The sequence below is a fragment of the Apodemus sylvaticus genome, chromosome X (genome assembly GCF_947179515.1).
Source record: "Apodemus sylvaticus chromosome X, mApoSyl1.1, whole genome shotgun sequence".
In the NCBI taxonomy this organism is placed as follows: Eukaryota; Metazoa; Chordata; class Mammalia; order Rodentia; family Muridae; genus Apodemus; species Apodemus sylvaticus.
This window is the reverse complement of record NC_067495.1, coordinates 54,774,575-54,790,894: the sequence shown is the minus strand read 5'-3', so window position 1 is coordinate 54,790,894 and position 16,320 is coordinate 54,774,575. Positions and strand designations below refer to the sequence as shown.

At 43.1% G+C, this 16,320-nt stretch overlaps 1 non-coding gene across 1 annotated transcript; it reads left to right on the top strand.

Moving 5' to 3' along the window:
- The first annotated feature begins 4,099 nt into the window (after positions 1-4,099).
- LOC127675825 (5S ribosomal RNA) lies at positions 4,100-4,218 on the top strand. The gene has a single exon (XR_007975516.1). It is a non-coding gene; the product is annotated as a 5S ribosomal RNA (ribosomal RNA).
- Positions 4,219-16,320: the final 12,102 nt, after the last annotated feature.

The window sequence follows — 16,320 nt, the reverse complement described above, 5'->3', positions numbered from 1 at the left end:
AGCAAGACACTGGAGGTGCAGCTCAGTAAAAGAGTACTTGCTTAAGAAATCCCTGAGGTTTAATAATCAGTACGAAAGATAGATAGATAGATAGATAGATAGATAGATAGATAGACAGACAGACAGATAGATAGAATGCATATAGGAAGAATGTAAATAGAAAGAGTGAATGCCTGGAATCTCCAAAAACCACAAGAAAAGTCCAATCCTGTACCTATTTATAGGGCAGATTCATCAGTGTCATAGAGAACCTTCGGTTAAATTCATCAACATTTCTCTTTCCTTCAGGTTTGCATACGGCTTTGCCCATAAAGGAACATTTCGCAGCACACACATCATCCTCACAATAACTTTGGGTCTCAGAAAACCCATGAAAAAAGGAAAACAAGAACGTGACACTTATTACAAAAATAATCGCGTCACGCTCTGGCGCAGGTTCTGGCACTTAGTGTGCACCAGGACTTGATGGAAGTCTGTGTATGTACTTTATTTTTAAATTAAGATCTCTATGTCTGAAAAAAATTTCTTTTGCTTTTGTATTTGATGAAGGCCTTAGGTATAGAATTTTACCTTCTAGCTGGATGTGGTGGGGGTGTGCCTATAATCCCAATACTTAGTACACAGAGGATATAAGATTAGAAGTTCAAGTCCAGCCTGAGCTGCACAGCAAGACACTCCCATACACAGACACAGACACACATACACAGAGACACACACATAGAGACACAGACACACACACAGAGTTTTAAGTTGTAATATTTTTCTCTATCTTTGAAGGCACTGCTTTAATGTACTTTAACACTTGATGATGAAAAACAGTGTCAGTTAGACTCTGTATACCCTGGAAATGCCATGGATTTTTATGAATCGCAGCCAGGCTTGTTAAAATGCAAATTGTTGCATCCCAGTTTTAAAGTTTCTGATTCCTCATGCCTGAGCTGAGCTTCACTAATTTATATTTCTGGGAGGGGGCAGTGTCGACATGGCTCGGTGGTTATGAGCACTGACTGTTCTTCCAGAGGTCCTAAGTTCAAATCCCAGCAACCACATGGTGGCTCACAAGCATCTGTAATGGGATCTGACACCCTCTTCTGGGGTATCTGAAGACAGCCACGGTGTACTTGTGTACATAAAACAAATGATAAAATATTTAAAAAATAATAACTCATATTTCCAGAAATATTCAAGTCAGTAATGCAGGTCTGGGGGACCACAGTTGCAAATCTCTACTCTACCTGCCTCAGCCTAATGATGTTATGAAAATGAGGCTTTTGTTTGTCTGCCAGGCAAAACCGTCATTCTCTTAGGGCCGCTTTGATGAGCTGCCGATGAGGTATCTGCGAGCCTGCAGTCCGTCCGCCACTTGGTTGCTAGCTCACTGGGCTCTTGTGCCTGTGGTGGTGGTCTTGCCCCTTTTGTAGCTTTCTATTATTATTCAGGTGACTGACATCTTCTCAAGTGGATAACTTGGGAAAGAGAGATGGCATCAACGATCCTGACTGAGAGCAGAATGAATTACTGATCTGGTCCCTTAAAATGGTTCTGATGGGAAAGAAAGACAGGGAATAAGCAATAGACACAAAACTGAGAGTTTTGAATTTTGACCTCAGACTTATAAGCACCTCTGAGTACATCACGAGAGCTCTAGTTCTTCACAACACATGTTAACAGGGGAAATTTTTATTCAATTTGGCTTTTCCTTTATTGGAAATAAAATGATTCAACCCCACAGTGTGTTATTTCTGGAGAGTACTTGCAAATAGCAGCCAGAAAGTGCTCACGTCTCCTTTTTTAGAAACAAAACATGAAAATTATAATAATAAAGTAATTGATTTTTTTTTAAAAGAGAGAAATTCAAGAATTCCAAATATCAGGTCATGGAAGCAGTTTGGAGGGCTCCAACACATAGTTAAATTTCAATCTACATATTAATACACATTTGGTCCCCAAACACAAAATTAAAATGTCATTTTGAATTTGTAGATAAGCCATACTCTTTCGTGCATACTTAATTTGAAACAAATTAAGCAGCATGCATCACTTGTTAAATGGAAGAAAGTCAAACCTTGTCCTTATATATTATGAATATTATTGAAGAATAGATTAAAATGAAAATTATAAGATGATCTTTAATAATATACTGATCTAAATTCATTTTTTAAAAAAACCATAAAGTTCCTTGGTGTCATATACCACACTAAAATGGTGCACTGACTTATTTCTATGCGGGTTGGTGAGATGACATATTTCCATGAATGACCTTCATAAGGGTGGAGATAAGAAAAGAGTGAAGGAGGGCAGAGGGAGTGTGCTTTCAGTAGAGAGGGAGGGTACATGGTGTTAGTCAAGCCTTTTGTGCTGTACCATGTCTGGTGCATGTACCAAAAATGCACATCGATGGAGTTTTAGGACATGGGGGCTTATTGACTCAGGAAACTGGCAAATCCAGAGACAGCATTTATTTTTGGGATTATATCAAATGGCATCATCGAGCCTCTCTGTTATGGACTCTGTCTTCTTGGCACTGCTTCTCTTAACATGTCAATAGTCTCTTTCTCACTGGATAGTTTTCCACGTTGTTGGGGCAGGGGGCAAAGTTTATGTCATTTCAGCTTAGGTTGTTCTTGGAGAAAAGATAATGGAAATAAAACAAGCAAGGACAGAAAGAAGAAAATTCCAGTGATAGACTACTGACTTCCCGTGGCTGGGGAAATGTATGTATGTATGTATGTATGTATGTATGTATGTATGTATATATGTATGTATGCATGTATATATGTATGTATGCATGTATATATGTATGTATGCATGTATATATGTATGTATGCATGTATATATGTATGTATATATGTATGTATGTATGTATGTATATATGTATGTATGTATGTGTGTATGTATGTATGTATATATGTATGTATGTATGTATGTATGTATGTATGTATGTATGGAGAGGCTTTATCTTTCCTCTATTGCCCACCACCTTATTTTTTGACACAGGCTCTCTCAATGAACCTGAAACTTGGTTTAGCTAGACTGGCTGAGCAACAAGGCCCAGGATCCAACTGACTCTGCAATGTCCCCCATGCTGGGGTTGTGGGCATGTGCTGTTGCCCCTGGCTTTTACATGAGTGCTGAGAATCTACATTCTTGCAAACAAGTGCTTATCTCCTCACTGAGCCATCTCCCCAGCCCTGACCTCAAACCGGCAATTCTCCTGTCTCCACCTCCAAGTGCCAGGATTATAGGCATGCATATCACACTCAGCTTTGTGTGTGGTTTCTTTATTGAATTCTCCCAAGTTCCACTTTGGGTGTGTCATCTGTTTCCTGCAGTGCCCTCCCTGATACACTGCCTCATTCTGTTCACCGCTGCTAGTCTGGCCCTCTTGGATTCCCCTTCTCCTAGCCTACCATCTTAACTGTTTTTAAGTATATAGACTAGAGTTTGAAGTATAGTATATGGTTATGAGACACCTTCTGAACTTGGTTTCAGAGTTCTTCAGAATATTTTCATCATGTAAAACTGAAACTATTAACCCAATTTACAACTTCCTGTTTCTTTCTCTCTCACTTCTGGCTTCTGTCTCCACGAATCTGAACACTTTAGCCACCCAATGTTGTAACAGGGCTCTAGACCTTAGTAGGCCCCGAGACTTTAGCACAATGAACTCCATGATCGAAATACAATTCAGGCCATGAAACTTAGCATGTAGATAGTGCCACCTGCCAAAACTAAAACACCAAATCCATCAAAGTTTAGAGTTTGGGGAAAGTCTCTAAATGGACTAATCTTGCCTTTTCAATTCTGTAATTCTGCTCCTGGCTAGCTGTTCTTGATCATTGTAGTATGTCAACCTAGGACATGATTTTTGTGCTTAGAAACTCACTCCGAGAAAGGTTCAGGGCTACACTAGGATCCTGAACATCTTCAAATCATATCAGAAAAACGAGGCCCAAGGACTTCACAGACAAGTTGGATGAAGGAAAGGGTATGACTTTCTTGCCTGGACTCTGAAGTGAGGGACACAAAGCACTGACAAGTCATGGCCCCGTGAAAACTTTTATCTGATGTATATTGTGCATATCAAGGATGACAACTCGTCTACGGCCATACCTCCCTGAAGGCACCTGATCGCATCTGATCTCGGAAGCTAAGCAGGGTCGGGCCTGGTTAGTACTTGGATGGGAGACCGCCTGCGAATATCGGATGCTGTAGGCTTTAAAAAAAAAGGATGGTTACTCCCTGACTTGCCTCCCCCCCACCACCTTCCTTGATGGAGCCCCCTGGACTGCCTGCTTTTCCATTCCAAATGATGGACCTGTTTTCCAGTCTGGACCTGGACCTGACCTATTGACACCTGTGTCTGACACGGTTTGGTCTTTTTTTATTCTTGAAGCTGAATTCAGCAACTTCCTGTTTAAGCCTGACTAGAGCAGTTCCCTCTCAGAACAGATCGGGTTTATTATGTTATTTACACAGACTCTTTCTCAGCAGGCTTCTGAAGTCTCTTCAGCTCTGTTGCAACCTTTATAACATGTACTCATTCTGTAACACACACACACACACATTTACTATGTGTGGTGTGCTGTGTAAGGTAAGAAATAACATTGGTAATTAAGATTGGAATAAATAAATAAAGAACTTGGATTTGCGCAGGCCAAGTTACTAAGTTTGGCAGGCTTTATGGCAAATTGCTGTCGTTAAAGCCACTAAACCTCCTGACTTTATTCGCATTCAGTAAATTTGACATTGTGGAAACTTGATAGTTGTTTTTTTTTTTAGGTTGCAAAAACATAAAATTTATTTGAGATATTTTAGAGTTTGTAATGCATTTTTTAGCATTAACTAACTAATGTTATAAAAGCTTTGCATTTGAAAAGTTCACATTATAGTAAGGAAGATATATTAAGGGAAATCTGTGCTAAATTGAGCAAAATGTACTTCTAATAATGACAAAGTAGGAATCTAGAAGTTTGTTAGCATATGTATGCTGTGGCCTTTGTCTAATTCACTAGCCCAGACATCAGTTCCTATTTGTGTGACAAAATTCAACTCATGCAACCATTTTATTCAAATATTTTACAAGCATGTTTGGTACTAGAAACTTGATAGTTTTATGTCAACTTGACAGACGCTTACGTCATCTGAGAGGGTGGAGCCTCGGTTCAATGCCTCCAGAAGATGGGACTGTCAGCAAGCCTGTAAAACGTTTTCTTTTCTTTCTTTTTTCAGACGTATTTATTTTATTTCATTGCTTTTGGATTTTCAAGGCAGGGTTTCTCCCTGTAATTCTGGCTGTTCTGGAACTTGCTCTGTAAACCAGACTTCTGGGATTAAAGGCATGTGCCATCACACCCTATATATATATATATATATATATATATATATATATATATATATATATATGCATTTCTTTCTCTCTTTTTAAATGATTTATTTATTTTATGTATACAAGTACACGGTTCCTGTCTTCAGACATACCAGAAGAGGAAGTTGTAAGGCATTTTCTTAATCACTGATTGATTGGGAAGGCCTCAGCACATTGTGGGTGGTGCCATCCCTGGGCTGGTGGTCCTGAGTTTTATAAGAAAGCAGGCTGAGCAAGCCAGGGGAAGCAAGCCAGTAAGCAGCGTCCCTCCGTGGCCTCTGCATCAGCTCCTGCCTTCAGGTTCCTGCCCTGCTTGAGGTCCTGCTCCGGCTTCCCTCAGTGACGGACTGTTACCTACAAGTATAAGTGAAATAAACCCTTTGTTCCCTAAGTTACTTTTTAGTTATGCTGCTTCATCAAAGCAATAGAAACACTAAGGCAGTGTGTGTGTGTGTGTGTGTGTGTGTGTGTGTGTATTAGTCTTACTATGTGGCCCTGGCTTCAGACTGAGAAATCTGCTAGCATATGCCTACCCCGTAGGAGTAAAGGCAAATGCCGTCATGTTTGTTCGCCCTTGTTATGATTTTACTTTTTATTTCTCTCATAATTTGTGATTCTATTTAAGTCCTTTGGATATTTTTTTGGTTAGCTTGCTTGATTTTTTTTTAATGTTTGAGCTGCTCTATTTTGACTTTAACTAGTAAGTGCAACACTGAAGGAGAAAACCGACATCACTTAGTTTTGTGTCAAGGCCTGGGAACTTGGAGAGAGCATTGTGCTAGCAGATGAGGGATGAAGCTTTATGTTCTAGAACAGCAGTTCTCATGTCAGTCGCAGCTCTTCTGGGGGGTTGGACAACCCTGTCACAGGGGTCACCTATGACCATCAGAAAACACAGGGTTTTTACATTACAACTCATAACAGTAGCAAAATCACAGTCATGAAGTAACAATGAAAACAATTTTATGGTTCAGGGAATCACCACAACATGAGGAACTGTAGTAAAGGTCACAGCCTTAGGGAGGTTGGGACCCTACTGAAGGTTTCTGAAAGTAAAGAAGCAGGACTACAGGCGGCAGAACTCCAAACGTCCTCTGGGACTGCTGGGATGGGGGAGGGGATTCCTGCCAATATCATCTTTCATCCACATCCCAAGTCCCATATTAGCCTCCTGCATAAGAAGAAAAACATGAATAGACCCCTTGTACAGGAGGGAGGATGTGTATGCAATTTTAGTGGTTGTGGGTAGGAGCCCATGGAAACTGGAAAGAAATAATTTTATTCAGTCTTCAAAGGAAAAAACGGCTGTGGCTGGCCTCTGGAATACCAGCAAGAGGACTTTTCATGGTGCGAGTGTTCCATTCTGTCTCTGCAGTGTCTATTTAGCCATGTGTAGCCACTGTGCACTTGAAATATGCTCAGCGTGACTAAAAGACTGGATTTTAAGTTAACTTAAAGTTTCATTAAAAAGCTACATGTTAAAGGTAACTACCCAACTGGAAAACACAGTAAAGTGTGCAAAACATGTATTGATTTGTGTCTGAAGACTAGAGGATTTATATTGGCTTAATTTTTACTGCTATCGTGAATTTTGCTACCCGTGTACAACTTGGATTATAGTATCTAAAAATTTACACAATCTATGGACATGCCACAGGATGGTGATGAACAAAAAGGAATGGGACGGCATCCAGACTCGCAACTAGTGGAGGTGATTGAAGAAAGAACAACAGCAACAGCAAAAGGCCATCAAGAAGTTGAAGGGACACTGATATAAGTACCCAGAGGGTACATCTTGTCCCCGGCCCAAGAAGCTGTAAATAGTATAAAGAGTTGGACCTACTGTCAAGGGCCTTACTGTCTTTGGGGTGAGACAAGCTAGCCATACCAAATGCATGGTAAACAAGGCAGGCCATACTGTCAAAGTAATGCCAAGTAAGTAAATACACTGTGGCTCCCAGAAAGGACTGAGCCACATCCTCAACTACAAGAACCAAATCACCCATCTTAAGGGTTGATTCTGCCGCTCACTAGTTATAGGAACTTGAACAAGTCATTTGCTGTGTGCTCAGTTTCCTCATCACAAAATGATGCGATAAAAGTGCCAATGCCATAGAATTCTTATAAACATGTAAAAGACATACACAGTACCTAGAATACTAAAGGGTTAGTGCTGACTAATATGAGCTCTTATGGACAGAAAGGAAGACATAATAGAGTATGAAAAGAAAGCAAACTCAAATGACCTATACATTCTTTAAACATGACTTACGCCCCTCCTCTCTCCCCCACCACCTCCTCTTCTGCCTCTGCTCTGAAGATTGAATCAGAACCTATGTAGATAGATGGTAGGCAAGCATGGAGCTATATCACTAGCTCTAGCTCTTTGTAAACAATTTGCAGCTAAATTTTATTTATTTATTTATTTATTTGTTTGTTTGTTTGTTTTTTGAGACAGGGTTTCTCTGTGTAGTCCTGGCAGTCCTGGAACTCACTTTGTAGACTAGTCTGGCCTCAAACTACACCTCAAAAACTCCTCAAGATTCTCTGCCTGCCTCTATTTTCCGAGTGCTTGGATTAAAGGGTATGTGCTGCCACTGTCTAGCTCTGCACTGCTTACAGTGTAATTAACCACGTTCAAGTTGTCACAAAGGTCAAAAATTGAAGCAAAATAGATCCTTGGGTAAATGTTTCCAGAAGCAGACGCTGAGATGAAGACCATCATGCAAATGGTTTACTAAGGATGTGTTCCCAGAGGAAGCAGGGAAGGGAATGGAGACGGAAGGCAGAGAAATGGAGGAAGCCGAGCAAACTCCCTTCTCCAGACTTCTGCAGGGGACTTTGTTTGTTTGTGAGACTGGTTCTCATGTAGTCTGGGGTGACCTAGAACTCACTATGTGGTCTAGACTGGCCTTGAACTCCTGACCTTCTTGCTTATATCTCCCAAGTGTTGGGAGCTCTCTCTTGAGGGTCACTCACATCCCAGATAAGGAAGCTGGACCTTTACACGCTCATAGATATCATCACTACTTCTCATGGGCTAAACTCCAGTCCTAAGCCCAGGCACTTATACCCTCTGTATAGTTAAAGCAGTGTCAGAAGCTGGAGAGGACAGGAGAATCCCCACCCAACTAAAGGGGGTGAAGATAGAAACAGGAAAAGGGAATCATGGGATGAAACCCCCAACACTGAATGTTGTGTTTGGCTGAAGGTATCTGGGCAAATAACTAATGGGCTAAATTGATTCTGCTGGTTGTTGACAAACTTCAGATCGGCGCACTGAAAATGTCAGGCTGATTAAGATTCCCTCAAGAAACTGTTTAAACTATCTATTCCTCATGGCTAGCATTTACAGAGGTTGACTTCCAGCATTGAAAGTAAACTAAAAATGAAAATTGTGTTCCCTGGCTTCATTTCTGGAATGCCACATCTCCTTGACGAGACTGCAGCAATCTTATTTTCAATACACATCGCAGGTAACTTGGAATATGGTGATCCTTGGACAATATCCTGAGAACCTGATGCTTAGGGAGTCTGTAGAAGCTGACAGGGAGGTGATGAAAGTGAGCCCAGGTACCTTGTAGGTGGGGTCTTCCAAATGCTCTACCTTTGAGCCAACAAAGAAAAATGAAAACTCTTCATGCTTGTGCTCCTGAGGAGGCACAAGCAGCTAGCTAGTCAGCCTAGGGGTAGAGTACACAATGTTAGCTTCCCTGCAACTGTCCCTGTGCCCACTTTCCAGGGAAGAGTGACCAAGGAGTGAAACTTAGTTATAGGCACAAGAGTATTTTACACTCGGCCCCCTTCCCCAGCTACCAATGGCCCTGAGAGTGGCTCTGAGAGCAAGCAGATTACTAGTGGCCATGCACACAGCAAGCATGGATGCATGGGAGGCAGGATCAGGCCAAGCTGTCAATCAATGCCGAGTGATGTTGGCACCTGTGAACAGTGCTGCTGGCATCTATGAGTGGCTTAGCACACGGGGCAACAGGGATTCAATCCTGCTGGGCTCATCTGGGGGAATACAGAGCACATGCCTCCAAGTTGTTCCTTGTGGGTGTATTTTGACATCAAATCACTTTTGCTAATGGCCCGAGGCTGTTTGCATCCCAGGGGTACGAAGGAAGTCCCAGGCAGAGCAGAAGTTGTTTGCAATGCACAGCTGTCAGCACTGTGTGGCTGGTAAAGTGCAGAGCGCATGCAGCCAGGACATTGCCAGCCAGTGCTTGCCAGGTGAGTAGGGAATTTTCATTTAGCAAATAAAGACAATGGCTGCTGACTGTAGGTGGCGTCTGACTGCAGGACTTTTGTTAGGTGGGGTACTTAGCTGCAGCTCTGCTCAGGCCTTCAGCTGATGCCTTCAAATTATACGTTCAGAATCCTCTGTTTCCTGAATACCCATGGCAGAGGAATAGTATAAGGTCCAGTTTATGAAGTCCCAGAAGACATGTGGTGCTACTGGGTCAAGAATTAGTATACGCAAGGTAAGAACCAAGAAAGACCTTCCACCCATTGTGACTTCATGTATTTCTGTTCAGTCTATTGGACTTGAACTGAGCCCAAGAAAAAAAAAATTGAAACACAGTCAGGCCTCCTGGAGTTCTTTCTACATCTGTTTTACGAATTTCTTCCTAGCCTCATTTCTGGCTTTAATCATTTGTCACATCTCTTTTGTTTATCTCTCATTACCTTACGGTGTTGTTAAAGCCCAGAGGAGAGCTGATAGACCAATCCTAATTATTGTCCACGAGGTGACAGGCAGGGGTAACAAGATGTAGGGGGAGAAGGACAAGAATAATTGGGCGTGCCTAAAAAAAAGGATCCCCAGGAATGTGTGTGGAGTTCAGGAAAGAAGATTGCAAAAATTCTCCAAAATATACAGGCAAGAGATCATGGCCACAGAATCCAAGAGGTATGTATATATGAGCAAAAGAAAATGGTGTCTTCAAGAGGAAACTGCAGAAGAGAAGAACCACTGGCGCTAAAGCACTGCAAAGCCCACGGCTCTCCAGCATCTCTGCTTCCACAGGGCCGCATGCAAAAACCAGAAAGCCGGCATCAGGAGAGGCGAGACACAAAGATGCCCCGCACTTCTCAGAACAGAAGTCAACATGCTAGAAAAGGTTCAAGTTTGAGACAAGTTCAATTTAGCCACGAGAAGGCATTGTCTGTTACATTTGAATCAGAAATACAGAAGGAATGGGCTTGCTGAGATAAAGGGTGGTGGGATGGGGAAGAAGAATTCCACACAGCTAGGATTTTGCTTGTTCTCCCCCCCATCTTATTGTTGGTTGTTGCTCTTTAAACTGGAAAAGTTGAAAGTTAAACTAGAGAGAGGCAGACATATGGGTGTCTGTGTGTTTTGAACAGGTTCAAGTGAGGCCATCCGTAGGTGGAACAGGCTGTCATTGGGGGAAGTGCATTTGGTTTTGTGTGCCAGATTTTCAAAGAAGCATTGTCTGGGGGGTGGGAGGGGAACCTGGGAACAAAGTCTCTAAATACTACGGCAAATGAAAGCTTGTGGTGGCAGAGGAGATGTGTGGAAGAAGGGCACTGAGCTTCTGTGGGAGCTGCTGAGGAAGCACCTTGGAAGACCGCTGCGCTGGGGCAAGGGCGGACACTCCGCAGAAGTGCAGTCCCATTCAGTCTGAGCTTCCGTATGCTTAGGAACAAACTGTCTTGAAAACCTGCTTCAGCATAGTGGCTTTCCTCACTAAAGCAAAGGCTAAACTCAAAGTAATTGATCTGCCAAGGCTATGGGAGGCAGAATCATTGTAGAGGCTATGAAGCTATGCCAGGGTTCTCTACATATCAAATACTTGTATTGATATTTTAAAGGTTTTTTTGTTTTTTTAGGTTTTTCAAGACACGGTTTCTCTGTGTAGCCCTGGCTGGTGTGTGCCACCACTGCCCGGCCAGTATTTTTTTTTTTTTTATCATTGTTAGTGTGTGTGTGTGTGTCTTGCGCAGCACCTAAGTCCGATCCCCAGAAGATGCACTTTCAGAATTCTTTTCTCAGTAGTCCTTTGTAAATCTTTTCATGGCTTGATACAGAAGAGATGAAGAAAAAGTCCTGGATATGATGATTCATAAAACCAGCCAAGTATACAAGCAGACCTGTTTCCTGATGCACGGTTTCTGCCTTGTGCACTCACCTTAACATTTTAATCATATCACGACACCTGTGTGTTTGATACTCACCACACACCATTCCAATGCCAAGTCCCAAAAGTTCAACTTTGTAAATCATGGAGGGACTTGATCCCATTGATTGGTGTTTCGGCATCCTTCTGAATCTGCAGCAGGGCTAAGCTATATTGCAATAAACAAAGGCACCACTAAGTGGCACCCTTGGGAAAGTCTTGCTTCTGCGAGTTGGTTTCAGAGCTCTGACGTCTATTCTAAACATAGCCTTGTAAACTGCTTGTGGAAGGGAGAAGAGGATCTATTATGCAGGAGGAGAAACAGTACTGACAATACAGCCCTGGATCTTTCCTGGGCTTTGCTACACAGAGTCAAGCCTTGATTGCTTTCTTCCACTTCTTATCAGCTTTTGGAAGCAGACTCGAAGCTTTGCATAATCCGTCAGCACATTTTTCATATACGCACATCCATTTTCTGCCTTTGCTGATGCTCCGTGTGATTTAAAAGCTGCTCCTGATTTGAAGGAGGAGCCTGTTCTTTGGTGCTATGAGAGTGCACACTCATTCTTGCATCGCTTCTGTCCCCTACCTCGTTTCCAGTAAGCATGCTGGGTTCGCAGGGGAACACTGCAGAAATGTCTTTCTAAAAAGGAAGAGTTTGATTGGTCCAGTGCTCTCAGCTTTGACCCCCAGGCCAACTGGAAAGAAGATCAGAGGAAGTGGGAGGGCATACAGTAGCGAGGCTGGAAGCAGAATTAACCACTGAAATGGACAAGTCTGTTCAATCTTCTCTCTTGCCCCCTCCACTTTTCGTTGTCTGAAAAACACAAGTTTAGAAACGGCCATTTTATGTGACAGTAAGCCTCACATTCTCCTATTGCATTTCACTGTCACTTGGTATGCCTCCTTCATAGAGAGAGGAACTTGTGTCAATTAGGGTAGTTATGTATGTTGAGAAGGAATCCTCCGTTGGCTTGTGGTTTTTGGCAGGCAGCTAGCAAAAATAACCAGCTGCGAACAGATGCCGTGTTTTCATGGGGTGCAACCCTGGCCAGCCTTCTTCATTTCTGAACCTGTGAGTGGAAACGGGTGGTGGCTTTGATGGGCCGTGTACCGTGTGAGAAAACATTTGAAGTTGCTGGAGAAAACAGTCATTAAACAGCAACAACGGCAACAAAAACCACACACACACACACACACACACACACACACACACACACACAAATCTGTAAGAAGAATCTCATCAAACTCCACTGAGATCTTCTTGTCTCCTTATATTTATTTCTGCTACAACTTGGCATTTGTGAGCCGAGGACACTGAGCCGGAGGAGTCGCAGCCTGCTTACAACTGTGGCAAGCAAGCAAGGCCCATCGCCATTCAGGGCATTCGGCAAAGGCTGGCTTAGTGCTGCTGCTTTCTGACAGATGCCCAGACGGGAGTGACCGTTCTTCTCCTCTGGGAACTTTCCAAGTAGGATAGACATAGAGAGCAGAGATGTGGTGTTATGCCTGGAATTATGGTCGAGTATTACGAACCCAATAAAAACCCAAGTCTAGTCCTGTTTGACTGTGCATGGCCGCAGTCATCCAAAATGTGCTCAAGTGCCAAATTGAGCAAAGTCAAATTACCTTTTGTCCTGGCAATATAAGCAACTGACTAGATGTGGGACTTTTTAAAATAGACTTATTTTCTTTGTAAAATTTCTAAAATATGCATGCTTTGTTTTTTGGCCTCATTTTAAAAGTGAGTGGGAGTCTGAAGAGGAAAATGTAAACTTTTTTGGCAACAGTCATAATAATGTTGACAAAGACAAACCGTTCCATAATGGTTACAATGGTGCCAGGTACTGCTCAGAGGGCTTTTATTTTAGATAGACCAGGCTGAATGCCTCTGCCTCCCAAGTGCTAGGATTAAAGGCATGTGCCACTATCCCCAGCAAGGTCATTGTTATTGTACTCTATAACAACAGTGAAGACATGGGTCCTGGAATCTTATCTCAGAGTAGAGCTTCCCAGTGTATATGGCTACACTGTGCCTGGTGATGTGTCAGAGTACTTTCTTCTTTGTTTCATTGCTGTTCAGCTGGTTCCTGGTTTGGCCATTCTTCGATCTCCCTATTCTCTCTGCCATACACACCTGGCATCCATTTCTCCACTGCTATGGATGCTACCGCATCCATTCTGAGGAACAAAGGAGATCAGGGGACAGCAAGCACAGACAAGCTTAGCAGGTAACCTGATCAGTTCCTGCCTCCAGGTTCCTGCCCTGTTTCAGTGCCTGTCCTGATGGCCTTTGATGATGAACTGTGAAGTGGAGGTGTAAGCCAAATAAACCCTTTCCTCCCCAGCTTGCTTTTGGTCGCGGTGTTTTCTCACAGCCATAGAAACAGTAAGACGAGGTGCTTAAACATCAGTGTCATGCTGAACAGACAGAATATATTCAATAAATATGTTTGGTTGGAAGACAATGTCAGCATATAACACCCTCTCTTGGATGGATTTTTACACCATTACATTGAAGTCAGAAAAGATGTGTTAAAATCTGAGCTTGTTGATAATTCTTACTGTTTTCCAGGAAGATACCTCTTGAATTACCCTATGAGAGAATCCAAACTAGTTCCTCTGAACCTGGAGACCACCTATATTGTCCCACAACTACCCTGGGACTCAGCTTCTAGATCTTTCTTCTTATTATTATTTCTTCATTTACATTTCAAATGACACCCTCCTTCCTGGTTACGTCTCCACAAGCCCCCCATCTTATCGCCCCTCTCCCTCTCCCCTTTGCCTCTGTGAAGGTGCTCCCCTACCCACTCCCTGACTCCAGCCTCACTGCTCTAGCTATGAGCATCCACAGGACCAAGAGCCTCCCCTCCCACTGATGTCCAACAAGGCCATCCTCTGCTGCATATGCAGCTGGAGCCATGGGTCCCTCCATGTGTACTCTTTGGTTGGTGGTTTAGTCCCTAGGAGCTCTGAGGGTACTGGTTGGTTCATATTGTTGTTCCTCCTATGGGGCTGCAAGTTCCTTCAGCTCCTTCAATCATTTCTCTAGCCTCCATTGGGGACCCTGTGCTCAGTCTGATGGTTGGCTATATCTGCATCTGTATTGGTCAGGTGCTGGTAGAGCCTCTCAGGGAGCAGTCATACCAGGCTCCTGTCAACAATTGGTTTTTGGCATCAGCAATAGTGTCTGGGTTTGGTGTCTGCAGATGGGATAGATCCCCGGGTAGGACTGAAGGATGGCCTTTCCTTCAGTCTCTGCTCTACTCTTTGTCCTTACATTTCCTTTACACAGGAAAATTTCTGGGTTAAAATTTTTGAGCTGTCTGGGTAGCCCCATGCCTCAGCTGGGGGCTGTGCCTGTCTATTGGAGGTGGTCTCCACAGGTTCTGTCTCCCCTATGTTGGGTATTTTAGCTAAAGTTATCACCTGTGAGCCTCTTGCTTCCCTGGAGTCTGGGACTTTTCTAGTAGCTACACCCTGTTTCCCATCTCCTAGTGCTATATGTTTCTATTCAATTTCCTGACCCTTTATATTTCTCTCCTGTCCCTTCCAATACCTGATCCTGCCCACCCTTTCCCTCCCGCTCCCCTCTCCTTCCCAGGCCCCTCCCTCCCTCTACTTCTTGTAATTATTTTGTTCCCTGTTTTATGTAGGATTGAAGCATCTACATTTTGGTCTTCCTTCTTCTTAAGCTCCGTATGGTTGTGGGTTGTATTGTAGGTAATCCAAGCTTCTAGGCTAATATCCGCTTCTCAGTGAGTGCATACCATGTGTGTTCTTTTGTGATTGGGTCACCTCACTCAGGATGATATATTCTAGTTTCATCCATTTGCCTAAGAATTTCTTTTCTTTCTTTCTTTTTTCTTTTTGATGCAAAAGCAAGAGGTTTATTTTTCCAGTGCATCAGGGTCAACCTTCAACTAGTCCCTCAAGGGAAGTGATTAGAAGGTGACCCCTGAATGGCTATTACGAGCAGTCTTTATACGCTTTAGGGGCACAGGTTATATCAGCAAGGCTACAGTTCAAACTTATTGGCTAAGCATATTGACCTTTAAATATATTGGCTAGCAAGCATGACACGCATTTGAACTCTACCTGGGACTTTCCAGAAGGTCAGGTGACTATCAGTCAGTACATTCTGAGAATTTGTTTACTCAAGAATATTCCTGTGGGTACAGAATGGAACTTGGCCTAGCCTTGACACCAGACAAGAGAGTGAAACTGTAAGGAGGATGTGTGACTGGAAAAACCCTTACAGTCCCTGATTCCCCCCTTTTTCTTGTACAAGCTCCAATCCTGGAGCTATTCTCAGGGGTCTTGGGTAACTAACTCATATTCTTCAGGTCCTGTCCTCAGGGTCTCATGTTGTTGACACAGGACCATCAGCTGCACTGCTCCTATCCTCTCTTTTATGGAGGCTATAAGCTTGTTCAATATGCAGGGTCCAAAAGTCAGCAACAACAGGAGAACAATTAGAGGTCCTAACAAGGTGGATATGAGGGTGGTTAACCAAGGGGAGAAGTTAAACCAAGACTTGAACCAGCCCTGACTCTGTTCTTTTTCTCTCTTCAGCTTGGCTTGCCCTTCCCTCACTGTGGCTATTGTATACTTTACTACGCCCGGAATGGTCTCTAGTATATGCTTCCTGATGTTTCACACCTCCAGGTAGTGCAGAAAAAGGGGTACACACACACACACACACACACCCCGATGGGCTTGCTGCTGGCTTCTCCCATCTGGGGGCGGTTCTCAAAGGACATTTCTCAACTTTGGATGTCCACACCCTAAGCCCCACCCTCCAAG